This window comes from Lynx rufus, unplaced genomic scaffold (assembly GCF_022079265.1).
Source record: "Lynx rufus isolate CCGP_SWC_20201006 ecotype Redwood Valley unplaced genomic scaffold, mLynRuf1.p SCAF_21, whole genome shotgun sequence".
Taxonomy (NCBI): Eukaryota; Metazoa; Chordata; class Mammalia; order Carnivora; family Felidae; genus Lynx; species Lynx rufus.
In genome coordinates this window covers 19,063,170-19,081,054 of record NW_025814836.1, presented here as the reverse complement: position 1 = coordinate 19,081,054, position 17,885 = coordinate 19,063,170, and the positions used below count along the sequence as shown (strand labels likewise).

At 53.1% G+C, this 17,885-nt stretch overlaps 1 protein-coding gene across 1 annotated transcript in view; it reads left to right on the top strand.

Annotated features, from left to right (window-relative positions):
- The first annotated feature begins 223 nt into the window (after positions 1 to 223).
- Positions 224 to 17,885, top strand: part of KLHL25 (kelch like family member 25) — a 34,129-nt gene continuing 16,467 nt past the window's right edge. Inside the window, exon 1 of the mRNA XM_047086826.1 lies at positions 224 to 298. The gene's annotated coding sequence lies outside the window, so the exon portion shown is untranslated. The remainder of the gene's footprint in view (positions 299 to 17,885) is intronic.

Here is a 17,885-nt window from a genome sequence, read left to right as displayed (position 1 = left end):
CCCGGGCGCCCACCCCTTTCTCCCACCACCGACTGAACTACTGGTTCGGCCGCCCATCCGTCACAGAGGCGCCGCTTCTGATTGGCTTCGCGCCGGGAGGTGGGGCGGGAAGGCCTGAGAAACTAGTTTGTTGGCGGCGCCCGGGCTGTACCGCGGCGGCAGCGCGCTCCGGCTGTGGCGAGCCGGGGGAGGGGAGCGGCGGCGGCGGCGGCGGCGGCGGCGGCGGCGGCCGGGGCTGTGGAGCCTCGCGCGGGCGACCAGGAGCCTCTGAGCGCGGCGGGCGGCTGCGCCCCGAGCGGTGAGTGGCGGGGCTGGGCCGGGCTGGGGGCGCCCGCCTCGGGCTGTTCTGGCTGCGCACCCGGCCGCCGGCTCGACACTTGTCACCTCCCCCCCCGACGGGGCCGGAGGGTGCAGGGATTTGCGCGCCTCGCCGTCTGAGCCCCCCCCTCCCCCCGGCCGAGAGAGCCCCCGCGGGGCTGCACGCCCCGGGAGCAGCCCAGCGCTGCTCGGGTCCCCGGAGCTCCCGGGCCGCCGCAGGGTCTCGGGGGCCGGCGGAGTCGGGGACAATGGTGGAGAGAGGGGTGGCCGCAGTCCGCCGCCGCCTCCTCAGCCCCCGCGGCTGCTCCCGCCCGGCGCGTGCCTGGGGACCCGGCGAGGGTATTTGCAGAGAGCTCCGGGCGAGGGAATGAATTGTTTTTGCAAATGGATGTAGCGCGCGGGAGCTACAACTCTTTCCCTTGGGAGTGGTTGATTCATTGAGTCCGCAGACTCTCTTTTTAAAAAATTACTATCGATCCTGGAAAGAGGAGGCTGCTCGGCTTTGAGGATGTGAGCGGCCGGGCTCTGCGCCCGGGCCCGGAGAAGTCCCCGCGCACTTGACGCCGAGGGCCAGATGGCCGCCTGCCTCGTGCGGAGCGAGGGCCCGGGGTCGAGCCAGGGGCGGTTGTCCACGCGAGTCGGGACCGGGTCCGGCGCCCCCGGTGCCCTCGGCCGTTCACGTCCTGCCTGACGGGGGTCCCTTCTCTGGGTTTAGAGAGCTGGAGAACAGCGGAGAAGTGGTTAAGTCCCACCCACCTGCCCACCGAGGTGGCGCCACCCACGCAGGTCCAGAGCAAGTCTTCTCTAGACAGCTAGCCCGGCTGTCCCCTTGCCTGGCACAGGACCCCATTCGGGCACGCCCCCCACTGCTCCTTTTCTTCCTCTAGTTGCTTGGGAAGCTTTTCCTTTGAGAGATTGGACCCCTCCCCCCGCCCCCAGGGGGCACCTTACACTTTTTTGGTGCTGCTGCTTCAAAGTCCTCAAGGTGCATTATAGCTCTCTTTGAGCAAAGAAAAATCTTTATAGAGATCTGATCAAAGGGATTGGGGTAAAGGCCGTTCCAGGCCCCTGCGGGTTTAATCTGGGCACTCTGGTCCTGCTGACTTCCTCTGAGCAGGAGACAGGCTCCCTGAGCTTTGGCCCTCCCTGGTGAGGCAGGGCAGAGAACACCGTGTGTCTGGGCCTCTGGTTTCACTCTGGCCATGTGGCACTGGGGGGAGGAGGCGGGAACCCCCCCCCCCCCCACCATTCTTATCATGGACTGGGCTGTGGTGACAGCGGTGTGCAGTCACTCCCTTTGGGATCCTGGACCTCAGTCTCCCCCTTCGTAGGTAGGACTGGTGCTCTGTGGCCCCCAGTGTGCTGTTCAGTTTCCTAGGGGTTGTTGGTAAAGGATTGCATTTGGGGGCTGGGGGTGGGGGTGGAGTAGGACACAAGGTCCACCCCACTGCAGGCAGATTTGGTATCCTTCTGAGACCAGGGGTCCTTAGGTCCCCAAGCTGTGCCTGAGGAGTTTGATGGAGTCAGTCTTCTGGGCCTGGCAGCTCTCTTGGTCTGGAGTCATTCCGTTTGTCAGGAAGTGACTCCAGGGAGGCTCTTAAAAGGAAGGTAGAGAGAAATGGTAGAAACCTTCATCCTGGGGCTCGGGCTGCAGCTGGATTTATGGTTGTGGTGCAGAGAAAGAGGGTCTGTGGCCGAGCTGCACCCCCGGTATCGGAGACAGCCTCTGCAGCCCGATGCCCCTTAATGGCCTCTCAAACCTCTGGGCACCCAGTGTGGGGGAGGAGAGCCGGAAGGAGGAGAAGATTACCCAGGCCTGGGACTTCGTGGTCTGCAGTAAAAGCAGGCTTCTCATCTACCACTGTGATGCGCCAGGGGGTGGGGGCGGGGGTGGGAGTGTTATTCTGTGAGTGGTTTGTTCATTCATTAGTTCATTCTTTTGTTAATTGACGAATGAGTCATTGTTTGAAGGGTCTTGACCCTGTATTCTGGGAGCTTCTAGACCAGGGTGTGTGGGCACATGGATTGGGACCTGGATACACAGACACACCTAGGTGTGCACAATACCCCAGTGGTAAAGGCAGCAAGGGGAGCTGAGGGGCATGGATGGCAAAGCTTTCTGGGGAGATGATGCCTTGGCAAAATAAAGATGAGAAAGGCATGACACAGCCCAGATTCCAGGCTCTGGGTGGCCGCCTTCTCCCACCACCCGTGCAACCTCAAGGCAGGTGCAGGTTGAGGTTAGAAGAGTGTGGGTGTGAGGTGATAGAAAGGTTCACCTGAGACCGTGGTGCTTTGGCTTGTGGAGTCAGCAGTCCTGAGAGTCTCTGGGAAGATGGGTGGCTTCTGGATGCAGCCTCTCTGCTCAGGGGGTCCTGGGAATAGCAGCCCCAGGAGCTCCAAAGACCTGCCCATCACCTGAGCCCTAATCCATCTGGACCAGCCTACAGTGTGGCCTGGCCAGGGAGGGGTGAACAGAGCTGGTAGGAGAAAACAGAGTGGCCAGATGCAAATGAATTGGCTGATTGAGATGCCGGTTTTCATCTAAAGTGGTAAATTTCATAATTGAATTGCCTCAGGCAGCCAGAGCCATTGAAGCGTTTTCCCAGCCAGAAAGCACTTAGTTGGGACAGCTGGGGGTGGAGGTGGGGGGGCATATGTGCCTCCACAGCCTTTACTCCCTTCATCCCAGCAGGGCTCCCCCCTTAGCAATCTGGGTCTGTCCCCAGGTGATGGAATCCAGCCCTGGTTCCACAGAAGGTGCCAGCCTCTTTGGAGGACCACCTGGCCCCTGAGCATCACTGCCACTATCCCAGTGGATAGCGGTTAAAGCTGTGACCTGTCCCCTTCAGGCACTCGCCTTGCAGGACTGACTCCAGACCCCTCAGCTGTTGGGGTTGAGATGGTGGGAGCCAAGAGAGAGCTCAAAGATGGGAGGGCCTCCTGTTAAGACTCCTCAACACCAGGTCAGGGGAAAGAGCACAGGCTCAGGAACCAGACTTGGGTTCAGATGCTGCCTGTGTGTCTGTAATCAGCCATCTCTTGGGCCCCCGGCCACCTCCGCCCACCCTCATCCCCTCCCTCTGGCGCCAGTAGACTCTGTGCTTTATTGCTGCCGAACCTTTCCTTCCAAGCCCGGACCATGCCCTTTGGATGAGAAAAGGTAGGCACGTGTGGCTCACCGGCCTGTTTTTAAAAGTGCTGGCTCTGGGGGCTCCTGGGTGGCTCAGTCGGTTAAGCGTCTGACTTCAGCTCAGGTCATGATCTCACGGTTTGTGGGTTCGAGCCCTGCGTCAGGCTCTGTGCTGATGGCTTGGAGCCTGGAACCTGCTTCGGATTCTGTGTCTCCCTCTCTCTCTGCCCCTCCCCCACTCACACTCTTTCTCTCTCTCAAAAGTAAATAAACATTAAAGAAATTTTTTTTTTTTTAAAGTGCTGGCTCTGTGGTCTGAGAAATCCAGTTTAGTTGGGGAAGTTTCACCGTACTTTCTGCAAAAACATAAAAGTCTACTCAGATGTTCTTTCTCCCATGGTGGTCTGTACCTTTGGGATGTGTACGGAGTCTGGACCAGGCTCTCTGAGCCACACCTCATTTCAATGTGTGACCAAGGCTCAGGGTCAGCTCCCCCTCTTCACCATCCCACAGTTGGACCTTTCACACCTAGAGCCTGTTGACAGAAAGACCATTTAAGGGGGTGTCTGGAAGTCCTACTACTCTGCCTCTCCCTGGCTGTGTGATTTCATGGAGGTCCCCATACCTTTATGGGCCTCAACTTGCTCTTCTCTAAAATGGGTGGATGCTGTTGTGTACAGTGCTTCTATTTAATGTTTTGCTGTAAACTCCCAGAAGTTTTTGCAGCCTCATGAAATTTTATAGGCTTGAGTTATTTGCCTAGCCCTCATGGGCAGGAAGAGATAGGCAGCCAGTAGGGTGCTGAGGAGCAAATGAGAAGTCAGGAGTCTGGGCTTCTAGTTCCAGCTCTGCCTCTGGTGTGTGCTGTGGGGCTCCAGGTAAGTCAGTTTCCCTCTCTGGGTCCTAATTATTCCTCCTGGAGAATGAGAAGGGTATACAGTAGGCAAGCTCCCAGTGTTCTTTCCTTTCTTGGTGAGTAGAAACCAAGTCTGACTCTCCCAGTTTCTCAGGCCTCCCTGGGCTCCCTGCCTCTGCCCACTGGCTAGGAGCCCAGGGCCCAGGTGTGAAGGGCCTACAGGCACTGGTGCCCACAGATGAGGGACTGGTGAAGCCAGAGGACTGGGCCAAAGAAGAACCAAGCTGGGCCCAAAGGAAGGTGGCACGTGGGTGACTTACTTCTCAAGGTTGCTCTGGCTGGTCCCAGGCGGGGAGCCAGGCGGCAGGTGTGGGAGCACTTAGACTGACACCTACCCCACCCCCCAAATCCTGAAATGGATGGGGTAGGACCTAGCCTGCAGGTGTCCCCAGGGCCATTTTGAAGAAGAAAGATAGGCACAGATCTCCCGAGATCAGGAGGGATCAGGAGGGAGCCCAGGGGTGCAGGAGGATCTGAGGCGCCCGACACACCAGGCTTCGCCCAGGAGGTGCCTGCAAGACCTGTGGGATAGCTCCTCCTGCAAGAAGGCAGGGGCTGAGCAGGGCCGTGGGAGAACTGTCTCTTGCCAGAGGGAGGACCACATTAGCCTGGGGTGTCACTTCCCACCCACCTCTATGTGCCAAGAAGAAACCTTGGACCATCAGCCGATCCATCAGGGTAGGATGCAGGCATAGGATGGAAACAAAAAGCCTTGCTTATTATCTACCTGTTCCCGTTGGGCCCCCAAGGAGAGGCTGACCACAGATCAATCTAGGGTGAATGGAATTAATTTCCTAATTAAGAGGAGCTTTGCTCACTCAATTCCAGGATGTGCTGCCTGCCAGGTTTGCAGTTGGCCAGGCCAGATTTGTCTGGGCAGGAGTGAGGGCCAAGAGACGCAGGAGTTCTTTTTCTAGAAAGCTGTAGCAGTTACATCCAGCATCCAGAGTTCAAGTTCTGCCGCATCCTAGTGGGGCTTGTGAGACCTTGGGCAGCAAGTCCCTTAACCTGTGAATGCCTCTGTTGTTCACAGCTGTGAAAATGCAAAGGAGAAACCTGTACAGCTGCGTTCATGCAACACGTAGTTGTTTAGCACTTTCTGAATGGCTCATCCTGAACTAGAAACTGGGAAAAAGAAGTGGAGTTCAGAGGATCCCTTCTAGCAAGTTCGGCCCCTGGCATGTGAGGCAGACACGTAGTCAGGTGGTTGTAGCACACTGCTAGGGTGTGAGTGGCATGGCAAGAGCCTGCCTCAGTTTCCCCACTGAGAGGTGAGGAAGTAGACTATTTTTAGCATCCCCATTCCCAGTGTATCCAGTGAGTATTTTTTGCCACCTGTTCTCTACCATGCTCTGGGATGCAGCAGAAAACAGGGCAAGGTCCCCACCATCCTGGAGGCCTTACTCAACCGAGGGAGGCAGACACCACGTGGACAAAATAAATACAGCTGCCATTAGGGCTGCTGGAGGTGGGTGGGGAGGAAAAGGTCAAGGTGGGAGCTCAAGGGGGCCTAGAGAAGGCCTCTCTGGGCTGGTGACATTTGAGCCAAGACCTGCAAGACTGGACCGAGGTGCCCATGGGAAGGTCTGCGGAAGGGCCTGCCAGCCAGGGAGCAGGTGAGTGTGTAGGCCGGAAACATCGTGGGCCGCGGAGGGGGATGCAGCCAGAGATGGGCGACAGCCATCACATTCTGGAATCTTCTGATCCCTACGGAGGCTACAGAAAACATGTAAAGTTGTTTGTTTTCTTTCATTTCGGTAATACATCAGTAGATTTCCTTTATAAATGAATAACCCCGTAGGAAAAAAATGCAGCCTGGTGTGGAGGTCCACCTCGTCCTTGGTATCCATCGGTGGTTTGGTGCATACCGTACTGGTCCCCCTTTTCCTGTACAGATTTTGTGTTTATGTCACTCTGTGTGTAGTGGCACCCCTCCACATGGCACAGCCACACAATCTTTCATCTTACCCTGTCCCCCGGGAGATGTTAGGTCATGTCTGATATTTTTTCTTTTTCCCTTCATACAGTCCATGAAGTCTTGTGCGTCCTTGATCGTGCATGTTTCTGATTTTTAATTTTCGTCGTCAAAGCCGAATGCCTTTCCCGAAGACTTAGGCACATCACTCACCCACTGATAGTGTTTGGGAGCCCGGTTGCCCACGTCCTCACCCATACTTGATATTATCCACGTTTTCACTTTTAGCTCATGTGATGGGGGAGGGAATGATGTCATTATTCCTTTAAAACAAGCAAACAAAACAAAAGTGATCCAGTTTATCCAGGCTTTCTCTTTTTGTTTTCATCCATCTTTGTTTTTCCAGAATATCAAGGTTTAGTGATTGCTGGCTCTGCCTGTGCCTGGTCTCCTGACCTCCAGCGAAGCTTCATCTGTGAAATGAGGCCCTTTTAATCCCCGCCCCGCCCCAGCCAGGCTGCTGTGCATTGCGCTTGGGAAAACATTCCTGAAAGTTCATTTTATGCTGAAAAGTTCTACAAACATCATGGGGTTTAGCAGTGAGAGCGAGATATCTGAAGCCTAGAACGTGTGAGTGAATCTGAGTGTTTCTAAACAGCCAGTGTGTCTAGAGGAAGGGCTGGGGTGGCTTTAGGTGGGACACCTGCCTGGCATCCACCACGTGGCCTGAGAGAGAAGTCAGAGTAGCTGACTAGGTGTGTTCCTCCCTGTCTCACCTGCAGGAATGGAGAAATGAGCCAGGAAGGTAGAGAAAGTTCTCTAGCCTGTCCATAAAAAGACTCAGAAAGGGACATTGGTCACCACAGGCTGAGCCCCGTGTTTACCTGTTGGTGGAGACCGAAGGCTGGGGCCCTTAGAACTTTATTGATTCTATTACTTTGGGGGTCTTGGTCAGTTTTCCTGTAACAGGAGGCTTTAAAACAAGTAAAAGACTGACAAAAGGGCCCTTGCACTTGATTCAGAGACAGAAGGATGGGAAGCTCTGGAGATTGGTAGATGAGGAAAGGAGGAATCTGGGGCCAGGGAGAACCTCACCCATGTGGTTCCTGGGTGGCATTGGGCCCTCAGGGGGCAGGCAACCTGACTGCTGGGATTCTGGTGCCTGGTGGCATTTTAGCCAGGCTCTCCTGTCATGCCCTAAGTCGGCTCTAACAGCTCACCTCCACTTCTTGGGGGACAGCATCCAGGCTGGGCTGAGCCCTGCCGCCTGGGGATGACTCAGACGTAAGTCCTGGTGGAGGCTTCTGTTATCCCCACCATCTCGACCTGGTTAAGACAGCTGCAGGGGACAGTGGGCCACAGACAGGAAGGTAGACACACATGGGGGAGGGTAATAAAGAGCAGGTGAACAAGGGCACCTTGGAATCCCCAAAGGGCTTTGGTGGAGGGCCTCCCCTCTTTGTACCTTGGCAGCTAGTGAGTAGGAGGAGAAGAGGGTGGGAAGCCTGGCTGCTGGCAACTTTTTACCTTTCTCAGATATCCTCTGATTCTGAGGGTTGGGTTTTTTCAAGAAGGGAGTGAGGGGAGCATCTCGGGAGCCGATCTGAGGGTGGTTCACAGGGTCAGGGGCACCAGTGGGCTGCCCTTGCTGGGTCCCACCCACTGCCATCCTGAGCCCAGCTTGTGGGCGTTTCATGGAGCTGGAGTGAGCTCAGACCCCAGGTTTCCTTTCCAGCACCGAGATGGACTGGTATATCGGTGCTGCAGGAAGTTGTAGTTGCTATTTTTACCACTGCAACTAGGACTTTTTACTGGAAGGTACAATTACAAGCAAAATGTCAGGGTTTGGTTGGCCAGCTGAGCCCTGGGAGGCTGCCGCAGGCTGAGGCAGGAACCACGGCATGGTCGGTTGGTGTGTAAAGCAAGACACTTTGCACGTGGACACATACCTCCCCTAGTTGCCGGGAGTGGCTTCCTCTGAACTCTTTGCAGGGTCTGGACTTCTCTTGGCAAAAAAGAGGCCTTTGCTGTGTTTTGCCCAGATAATTGCACCCCATCACCTTATAATTGGCTGGCCGTGGGACTGAAGCTAACCAGCTAAGCCATTCTCTTCCTGACTGCCCTAGAAGTTGAAGTTTTGTTCAGTGAAATTGACAGCCTGCTACACGATTCCCGCACTGCTAAGTGCGAGGGGTGGAAATGAGTAAGACAGTCCTGACTCTGAAGCATCACATATGGCAGCAATTAAGGAGACAGAAGGTGCGAGTGGTCCCCAAACCCTTTGGACAAGCACCTGGTATGCTTTTCCTCTATGCGCATTATGGCTAAAGGCCAAGCTGGCCTTATATGAGGTTCTCTTGCTGCATAACAGATCACCACAAACTTAGTGGCTTAGGCTGTACTTATTTATTAGCTCATAGCTTTGTAGGGCAGAAAAGCCTAAGCTGGCTGGACTGGGTTCTCTGCTTAGAGTCTTGGACCATAAGTCCAAGGTCAAGGTATTGAGCTCTTACCCTGAGGCCCCGGGGTAGAATCTACTTCCTGGCCATTCAGGTTTTTGGCACAATCGAGTTCCTGGTGGTTGGTTGTAGGACTAACGTCCCCTGTCCTCTCTGGCTGTTGGCTGGATGCTGATCTTGGCTCCTAGAGGCTGCCACGTTTTGTGCCACATGGTCCCCTCCATCTCCAAACCCGAAGTGGGGCATCAGATCCTTTCCTGCTTCAAATCTCTGGCATCCAGGTCTGTGATCACCTGGAGAAAACTCTGCTGTAAAGGGCTCCTGTGATTAGGTCAGGCCCACCCCGATAAGCTCTCTGTTTCTAGGTCACCTGATTAGTTAGTAACATCATTAATTATACCTACAGATTCCTCTGCCACATGGGTGACAGTGGCACGCATGCCATGTAGGTTGCAGGAGGAAAGCCAGGGGTGGAGATCAGGGGGCCAGCCGTCTTTGCCACAGGGCTCATGCCACCAGGGGCCACACGGACAGTATTAAGAATAGCAGTTCTCATGAGCTGAGTAAATGTTGTGTGCCCTGTTGTGCTAAGCTCTTTACCTGGATTCTCTCCTTTAAAAAAAAAAAAAAAAATCCAATGGTTTTTCGAGAGCAAGAAAGAGAGAGAATGACAGAGTGTGAGCGGGGGAGGGGCAGAGAGAGAGAGGGAGACACAGAATCCGAAGCAGGCTCCAGGCTCCGAGCTGTCAGCACAGAGCCCGACGCGGGGCTGGAACCCACAGACTGCAAGATCGTGACCTGAGCCAAAGTCGGACGCTTAACCAACTGAGCCACCCAGGCATTCCCCACCCCACCCCCCTTTTTTCTTTTAAACGTTTATTCATTTTTGAGAGACAGAGACAGATGGATTCTCTCCTTTAATCCCAGGATAGTACGTTCACAGAGGGACAGTTCCTTTCACCCCCATTTTCCAGATGGAAAGCCGAAGATCATGGGATATAAATATCTGGGGTACAGACAGCAGTACTGGGCTTTGCAACCAGAGGCTTAGAGCCAGCCTAGCCACCTCATTGGCCTCTCCAGTTTGATTCCTACAATTTATGAGACACCATCCAGGGCAGGGTTGAGGGCAGGGCAGAGCGCTTTCCCATGTAGCACTTAAGATATTTAAACATGAAAGCTGTCAACCATACTGCAAGTTAATACAACAGACATCAGGAATATCTCACCTGGGTTTGACAGATGTCTGGACCTTTCTGATTCTTATTCAGTGGGTATTGTGGCTTATCCACTTTCCGTTGAGCAGTATTTATTGAGCATCACATACATTCTAGGCAGCAGAGATGACACAGAATACTGTCCTGGAGGAGCTGGAAATTAAAATAAGGGCACAACACACAATGACCTGAAGGAGTAAGAGTGCCGGACAAGAAACATCACAATGCTGTAGGAAAGGGTCCACGGGTATCAGAATGTCAGCTGCAGGAAAGAAGACAAAAATGTGTATTTACCATGGCCACATCCCTGGTACATAGTACAGGGCCCTGCACATAGTGGGTACTCAGATTACCTGTCCCGTGAATTTTTTGAGCATCATGTATATGCAATCCCCCTACATATCAGCCAGAGAAAGGCGTGACAGTGACATGAGGTTTCATGGAGGAGTTGAGACTTGGCAGGAGAGCTGGAAAGGCCAGCCTGTATCTGCATGAGGCAGGGAGAGGGGCTGGGGTGGGCGACGAAGCTGGAGTGGGAGACAGGCTGGCCAAGGCTTGGATGTCCAACCCTCACTGAAGGTTTTTGAGCAGGAGAGATTGGTGGTCAGGAGCAAAGCATTTGGCCTCAGATTGCTGGGCGTGGGAGAGGCCGGGGCCTCTGGTAGCCCAGCCTGCAGAGGTGAAGGCCTCACCTTATCTCCAGCATAGAACCAGTGACACAATGGACCGGGAAGGAAGATTTAATAGAACTTGGTGGCCAAACGATGTGCTAAAAATGTATATGAGTGAGTCGTGATTTCTGGGCACCCGTGCATTTGGCTATAAATATACACACATATGTAATTTCAGGAGACCAAGAACTATCAGCTGCAAAGCCCAAGGGCAGCAGCCCATGCGTGGCCCCTGTACTTTGCTATCTGAGGCCCTGCCCAGTACAAGGTGCCCAAATCTGTTATTTTGGGGGGAAAGGAGGGGGTTCTGTGGTAAGAAAGTGGCTGGTAGTGAAGGGAGGAGCAGGGCAGGTGGGGAGGCCAGCCAGCCGTGGGTTAGAGGGCACTGGCCCATGTGACTGCTCCTCCGTGCAAGCAGGCAGGGGACCAAGACCAGCAGGGGCAGGCGATTCAGCTGTCAGTCACCCCCTGCTCTCCACAGAAATTTTCCTCTGAGTTCTTCCCAAAAAGCATGGCTAATGTGGAGGGTAAGGGAATTCTGCTAACCCGGTGTTCTAAAAGTGTGGTCGGGAGGATCCCGGAGTCTCTTTTTGGGTCCACAAGGTCAAAACTGTTTCCATGGCAATGCCAAAGTGTTACTTGCCTTTTCCACTGATTCAGAGCACATAGCTTAGTGAGCTGATGTTTTCCCAGTGACCATTGCACGGTATTACCGAACAATGTGGAACAGTCCATTCAAAGTGTAGGGTAGACCAGGAGGTCGGAATGTCAGAGTACAAAAGTTCACTGACTCAGGCTCAGGTTCCACACCGCACACACCGCAGTGAATCTCTAGGAAACTACCACTTGTCAGGTCTTGGTGTGGTATCCAAGAAGAATATCCTAAATTATCTGAAAAGGCTCTTGCAGTCTCCCTCTTCTAACAACCTGTCCCCGTGAGGCTGGGTTCTCTGCACATTCTTCAATGGAAACGTTTCACAGCAAACAATGCAGAAGCAGATATGGGGATCCAGTCAGTATTCTCAATTTAAAAAAAATTTTTTTTAAGTTTTTTTTTGAAAATAGATTTATGAAACACAGTTGTTATTTATGTTAACATATAGTGGTTTATTGTTTTTTTCTAATTTTTTTTAATGTTTATTTTTGAGAGGGGGAGAGACAGAGCGTGAGTGCGGGAGGAGCAGAGAGAGGGAGACACAGAACGTGAAGCAGGTTCCAGGCTCCGAGCTGTCAGCACAGAGCCCGATGCGGGACTTGAACTCATGAACTAGGAGATCATGACCTGAGCCAAAGTCAGACGTCGAACTGACCGAGCCACTCAGGTGCCCCTGTTGTTAACTAATACACATTTTAAGTTTTTTCCCAGTTTTAATTTTAAAACATTTAAAATTTAATTTTGATAACTATCAATAGGCAAAACCACATAAAGAAAAGCCCCTTAGGGTCCTCAGTCATGTTTAACTTGTAGAAAGATCCTGAGACCAAACTGTTTGAAAGCACTGTGCTGCCCCATGCACCTGTAAACCGGGAGCTGAGTACCAGGCCATGAGCCCAGCTCTCAGTACTAAAGGCTCTCAGCCTTTAGCCCCCTCAGCGATCCTGAGGTTGTGTGATTATTTTCATCCCCATTTTACAAATGTGGAAACAAAAGCCCAGAGCATTTGAATACCAGGCACAGGTCTTACAGCACAGTCGTGGCAGTGCCAGCTAGAGGGGAGGCCCCAGACCTATGTGGCTGTTCTCCAGGCAAGGGGGAAGGCAGGTGCCTGAGAGAAAGCCTGTGACACAGACCTGGTGTGTCCCCAGCTCATCCACTGTCCTCTGCAGCTGGCAGTCTTCTGGCTTTACTAAGCCCATACGCTTCCTCCTTTCCTGAAGCCCGGGAGGGAGGATGCAGGTCTGCTAAGTGCAGCAGGGGTGCTTGAGAAATCAGGGGTTTTCATTTAAAATATGCTCTTCCATTCTGCTGTATGTACCCAGTATCTGTAGCCAGGAAGGTTCTTTGTCTTCGTAAATAGCCCCCATTGTGCCATTTGAGCAGGGACTTGGGAGCAAAACAGGTTTGAATACTAAAGATGTGTGTGCATTTTTTGTTTTTATCTTCTGTGAGCCTGTTTGCCCATCTTTACAATTGGGACCTTGAAGATGTGTCTTAAGGATTAAGTAAAAGGATGCATTTAAAGCACCCAGCACAAAGGCTCACACATGACAGGGTTTTGAAAAAGTGATACTGTATCTGGCATGGAATTCAGCAGGTTCAGAGGGGTACGGGGTTTCCACTGTTCTCCCCAGCGCACTAATGTTTCTTACACAGCCTGCCGGAGATAGTCCTTGCACGTATACACGGGTGTGTGTATAGCATGTCTCTGTGTGTGTGAGCATAGGCAGTCTGGTTTGTTATGTAAATATATATATATATATATATATATATATGTATGTATGTATGTATATATGTATTTGGGGGCGCCTGGGTGGCTCAGTCAGTTGAGTGTCTGACTTTGGCTCAGGTCATGGTCTCACAGTTTGTGAGTTCGAGCCCCACATCGGGCTCTGTGCTGACAGCTCAGAGCCTGGAGCCTGCTTCTGATTCTGTGTCTCCCTCTCTCTCTGCTCCTCCCCCACTCATGCTCTGTCTCTCTTTCTCTCTCTCTCTCTCTCTCTCTCTCTAAAATAAACATTGAAAAAATAATAAAAAATTTTTCTAAAAAAATATATATGTGTATATATTGGGTTGCACAGTGTTCCACTCAATGAATGAACCAAGGTGTATTTGACTAGGGCTCTTATTTATGAATATTGAGTTGCTTCCAGCCTTTTGCTTGCAGCCAAAGGCCCATGTGCAAGTAGGACTGAAGGTGAGGTTCCTTGGAGTGGAAATGCCGGGCCGAGGGCACCTGCAGCTGTCAGTTTGAAAGATACTCCGAATCGCTCTCCGGCTCCGCGGAGAAGACAGAGCTGCATCCTGGGCCTTGGGAATTGAACGGCACTCAGATTGCAGTTGCACAGCGGCACTGACAGCCTGGAGAAGAATGAACAGGGAGAAGGACCCACACCGGGAAATGGCTAGCGCTTTACTCTTGGTGTTTTTTTATTTTCCTGTTGTATTCTTCTCCATTTGCCGCCAAGACTCCAGGTGGCTCGTTGAAAGTGATATCTAGGCCAGAGTGCTTTGAGCGGCTCCATCTGTGGGACTCTGAACCTTTCAAGGGACCAGACAGGAAAAGAGACTGCCTCCCTCTGGGTCCCCAGCCCCCGCTCTGTTTGCTGAGGGCCAGGCTAATCCTTCTGAAGAGGGAGGAGCCCGGGGTCATGATGCAATGTTTGCTTTGGAGGGGACTGTTCTCTCTGCCCCCTTTGTTTCTCCCTGTGTCACTCTGGATAAGTGAAAGGAAACCAGTTATTTCAACAGATGGGTGAGCCTGAGTGCCGAGTTCTCTGTCCCCTCTCTGATTAGAGCAGTGGTATCCATTACACTGGCCCTGATCCCAGCTGGAGCCAACAGCCAGACCTGCAGACTCCCGGCTTCGGGGGCCAGAGATGGTCCAGGCGGCCCCACCGAGCTGAGGGGGGACAGGATATGGCAGAAGAAGCTGAGTGGTAGCTTCTGTCCGCCCTGCCCTGATGAATTTGGAGGTGTCTACACCACCCCCCCACCCCCACCCCCCCACTTAGCTGAAAGAAGTCGCCTTGTTGCAGGGGTGGTTTAAGCACGGCAGACAGAACTTTTAGGACTTTGTGACATCAAACATCTAGAATTCTTCTCCCAAGATTGTATCTCAAGAGAATACCAGTAATTCAACATAAGCAGAGATGTGATTTGTTTGATAGAAATTTTAGAACTGTGGATGAATGACTTCCTAAGTCATAGTTGTTCTGCATTTCACAGACACCAAAAGTTACATGTGACAACCACACAGACGCTGGGCCGTTTCATGAGGGAGCCCGGAAGACTGGATGCCAGGGCCTGCACCCCACGGGCGCTCAATCCACCTTTGTTCAGTAGTGAGTGAAGGATAGGAATATGGAAACTGTGTATATAGGTAAAAACAATGTAAAATAACGTTCTGTAACTGCAACAATGTAAAACGTTTGGGGATAAAAGACAAAAATAGTTACTCTGTTCGGAGACTGGCTTAACCTTGTCACCTTCCCCCAAAACTTTCTTAGAACTTCCCCCCTCCCCCCGATTCTCCTTACCCTCCCATAAATGTTAATACCAGATATAAGTCTGTGTGCTGTGTACATATGCTTTGTATATAAAAACAACATCTTTTCCACCTCCCCCCCCCCCCCAAGAATGAGGTTTTGCCCCCGCAGGGCAGTGTCCCCAGCCATCATCTCCCTCCCCCCCTCACCCTCATGAAAATGCCTGTGTTCTGGGTTGACATTCCAGGGGATTTGCGTCTTTTGTATCTTGTGCTTTTCAATCCTACATTGTCTTGTCAGTAAAAATGATTGAGCTCCTGGGTGTGCCCCTTGGCCTGTCTAACTTGGTCCATGGAGCTCACACTGAGAAGGCAGGGCTCTGAGCAGAGAACAGGGTGCTGAGCACCGTGGCCTTGGCTGCTGTGGGCTGGGTACGTGGCCCACACAGCCCCTCCTGAGGGTTCGCTCTTCTCCTTAGCAAGATGGCTTCTCTGAAAGAACAAAACCTGGCCGGTGCGGAGCTGACAGAACCCTGCCCTTGTCTTTGAGCAGCTAGACACAGCATGGGGGACGATTAGATCCTTTCCCTGAGGTGGCCTTGCTTAGCCTGGTGTCCTCATCTGAACAGGACCCAGAAAATGACCCTAGAGGCCGCTTTCGCACTAGGACCCTTTGCCACGCACAGGAGAAAAGTTGATTCATTACCCGCGTTGGGGGTCTCGGAGCACAGAGGCTTCATTCTCCTCGAGATGGCGCTGTTCCAGGTGCGCAGAAGGGTTGACAAGGGTTACTCCAAGGGGGATACGGAGAAGGGTGTCCAGTGGCTGGAGCCCCGGGCTGTGGCCCCCAGAGCCTCTCTTCTGTCCCTTTGGTGTGTGGAAAGAACGATACAGATCTGGGCTCACAAAGCGCAGAGGTGGGAGCTCTTTGCCCAGCGTCCCTCCCGTGAGGTGCAGGTGAGGGTTGGACATAAGGCGGTGGTGAGGGTTGCACGCGTTCACACAGAAAGCACTTGGAGCAGCGCCCGCAATGGAGCAAGTCCTTGATAACTATAACTTAGTGCTGGTGGAACTGTCACTGCCGTTAATCTCGGAGCTCCCGTTCCCACGTGCAGGTTACCGAAACAGTGGGGCAGGTGGCAGGATTGCGCCTCTGGCCCTCGTGGGTGAGTGAAGCCATGTGCCTGGTTTGGGCCAAGGAGATGGGAGCGAAAGAGGTGTGTGTCTTCCAGGCCGTGTGCGGAGTTCCCAAGCGCCCTCTCTCTTCCCTGTGGCTTACTGACCGGTGACGGGGTGCTGCTCTGTCATCTGGGTCCCTGGGGCCGATAGTGATGACAAGGACACTCTCCACACTCACCCCCCACCACCCCCGAACCATGATGCAAGTGGTATGAGCCAGAGAGAAATTGCCGTCCTCCGAAGCCTCTGAGCTACGGGGGTGTTTGTTGATGCTGCAGAACCTGGCCCATCCTGATTAAAGCGGACAGGCCTGAGCGGGCCGGGCGTGGTTGGGGGACCACCCCTTCTGTGTGCGACGCCCAGCATGGCAGAGGCCCCTGGTGATCATGCGTTTCGCCTGGCTCCCTTCCTGACCAGAACTCTCTACCGTTTGCAACAAGTGTTGCTTCATCGTCCAGGAGGGTTGCACAGCCTTGACCCCTCACCTCCTGTCCTGTGCCTCCTCTGGGAGGGGCCTATTCCCCTGGGTAAACGAGCGCAGAGCAACCCCCCGAGCCCTTCCCCAGAGGGGAAGTTTGCACACTAGCAGAGTTGGCTTCCACTTCGGTAGGTCTATCAGCTTGTAATAAGAGCACGGCCTCCTGGCTAGCAGAGGCTGCAGCAGCCTGGATCCCGGCTCAATCTTGGAAGCCAAAGAAGCTGTCCTTCCTCAAGTGTGCTTAACCTGCGGGAGCACCGAGGGAAAAGGCAAGAGCACGTGGAGAAGGCGCTGAAGCCATTGCCCACCCTCCGGGTCTCCTGAGATCCCCATCCCCTTCCAGGCTTTGGTTACAGGTGGACGGGTGGGCCTTAGGACTAACCGCCCACCACGGGGCACTGTAGGGGAGGCACTGTGGCACTGGTGATCGAGACCTCAGCAGGCGAGAAGCGGGTTGTCCCGCAGTGTGGTCTGTCAGAGGTGTGGAAGGCAGTTGGAAATCTGCCCCGCGAGATGAGCTCAGGGGCGAACCGATCTGCTCTCTGCCTTTCATGGGGAGCCATCCGATGCAGAGTCATTTGGGTACCACCAAAAGAGGAACCTCATTTGTTACCAAGTGCTGGGTGAAGCAACACCCTCACCCCTTCCCTGAGCCAGGCTCTGTTCTCGAACCGCCCTTACAGCCAGCCCATTCCCCTGCAGGAGGGATGGGGTGAGGCTGTGGGCTGGCGTGGGGCAAAGTTGCATCCAGCCGACACAAGGAGTGTTACACAATTATCATGACTTTACTGCAGGATTGGAATCTTGCACAATAAAGAGATGGAAAACAAAATCAAAATACATACACACACAAAAATACAAATAATTCTAATCCTTTGCATTTTAAATTAAAAACAGGGTACCTACAGGGCGCCTGGGTGGCTCAGTCAGTTAAGTGTCTGACTCTTGATTTCGGCTCAGGTCATGATCTCACAGTTCGTGGGTACAAGCCCCGCATCGGGCTCTGTGCTGACAGCACGGAGCCTGCTTGGGATTTCTCTCCCCTTCTCTCTGCCCCTCCCCTGTTTGAGTGCATGCTTGCTCTGTCAAAAAAATAAAAAATTTTTAAATAAAAATAATAAAAAGGTACCTACAATTTTTTGAACTTTCTTAAAGAAAGGACCATTGAAAGGCAGAGGCTTTTAGGGAAAGGGCCCTTTGTGTGATAGTGCACTCGTATCTGGAATGATCTGCGCCTCTGATTCAGTTACCCTGGTCATACTGATTTGCTTTCAATTAACAATTAGATTTGTGTGCTCTACAAGGGTGCTTAGTCTGCTTTCCACTTGGCAAGGGGAAGAAGGATACCCCTGCACCCTGCAGGCTCCCCGAGGTGCTTGGATCCCCAGACGTGGGGGTGGGGTGGGGCAGGCATCTGGGCCGCAGCGTCACGCGTCAGTCCCGAGATCCCTGCC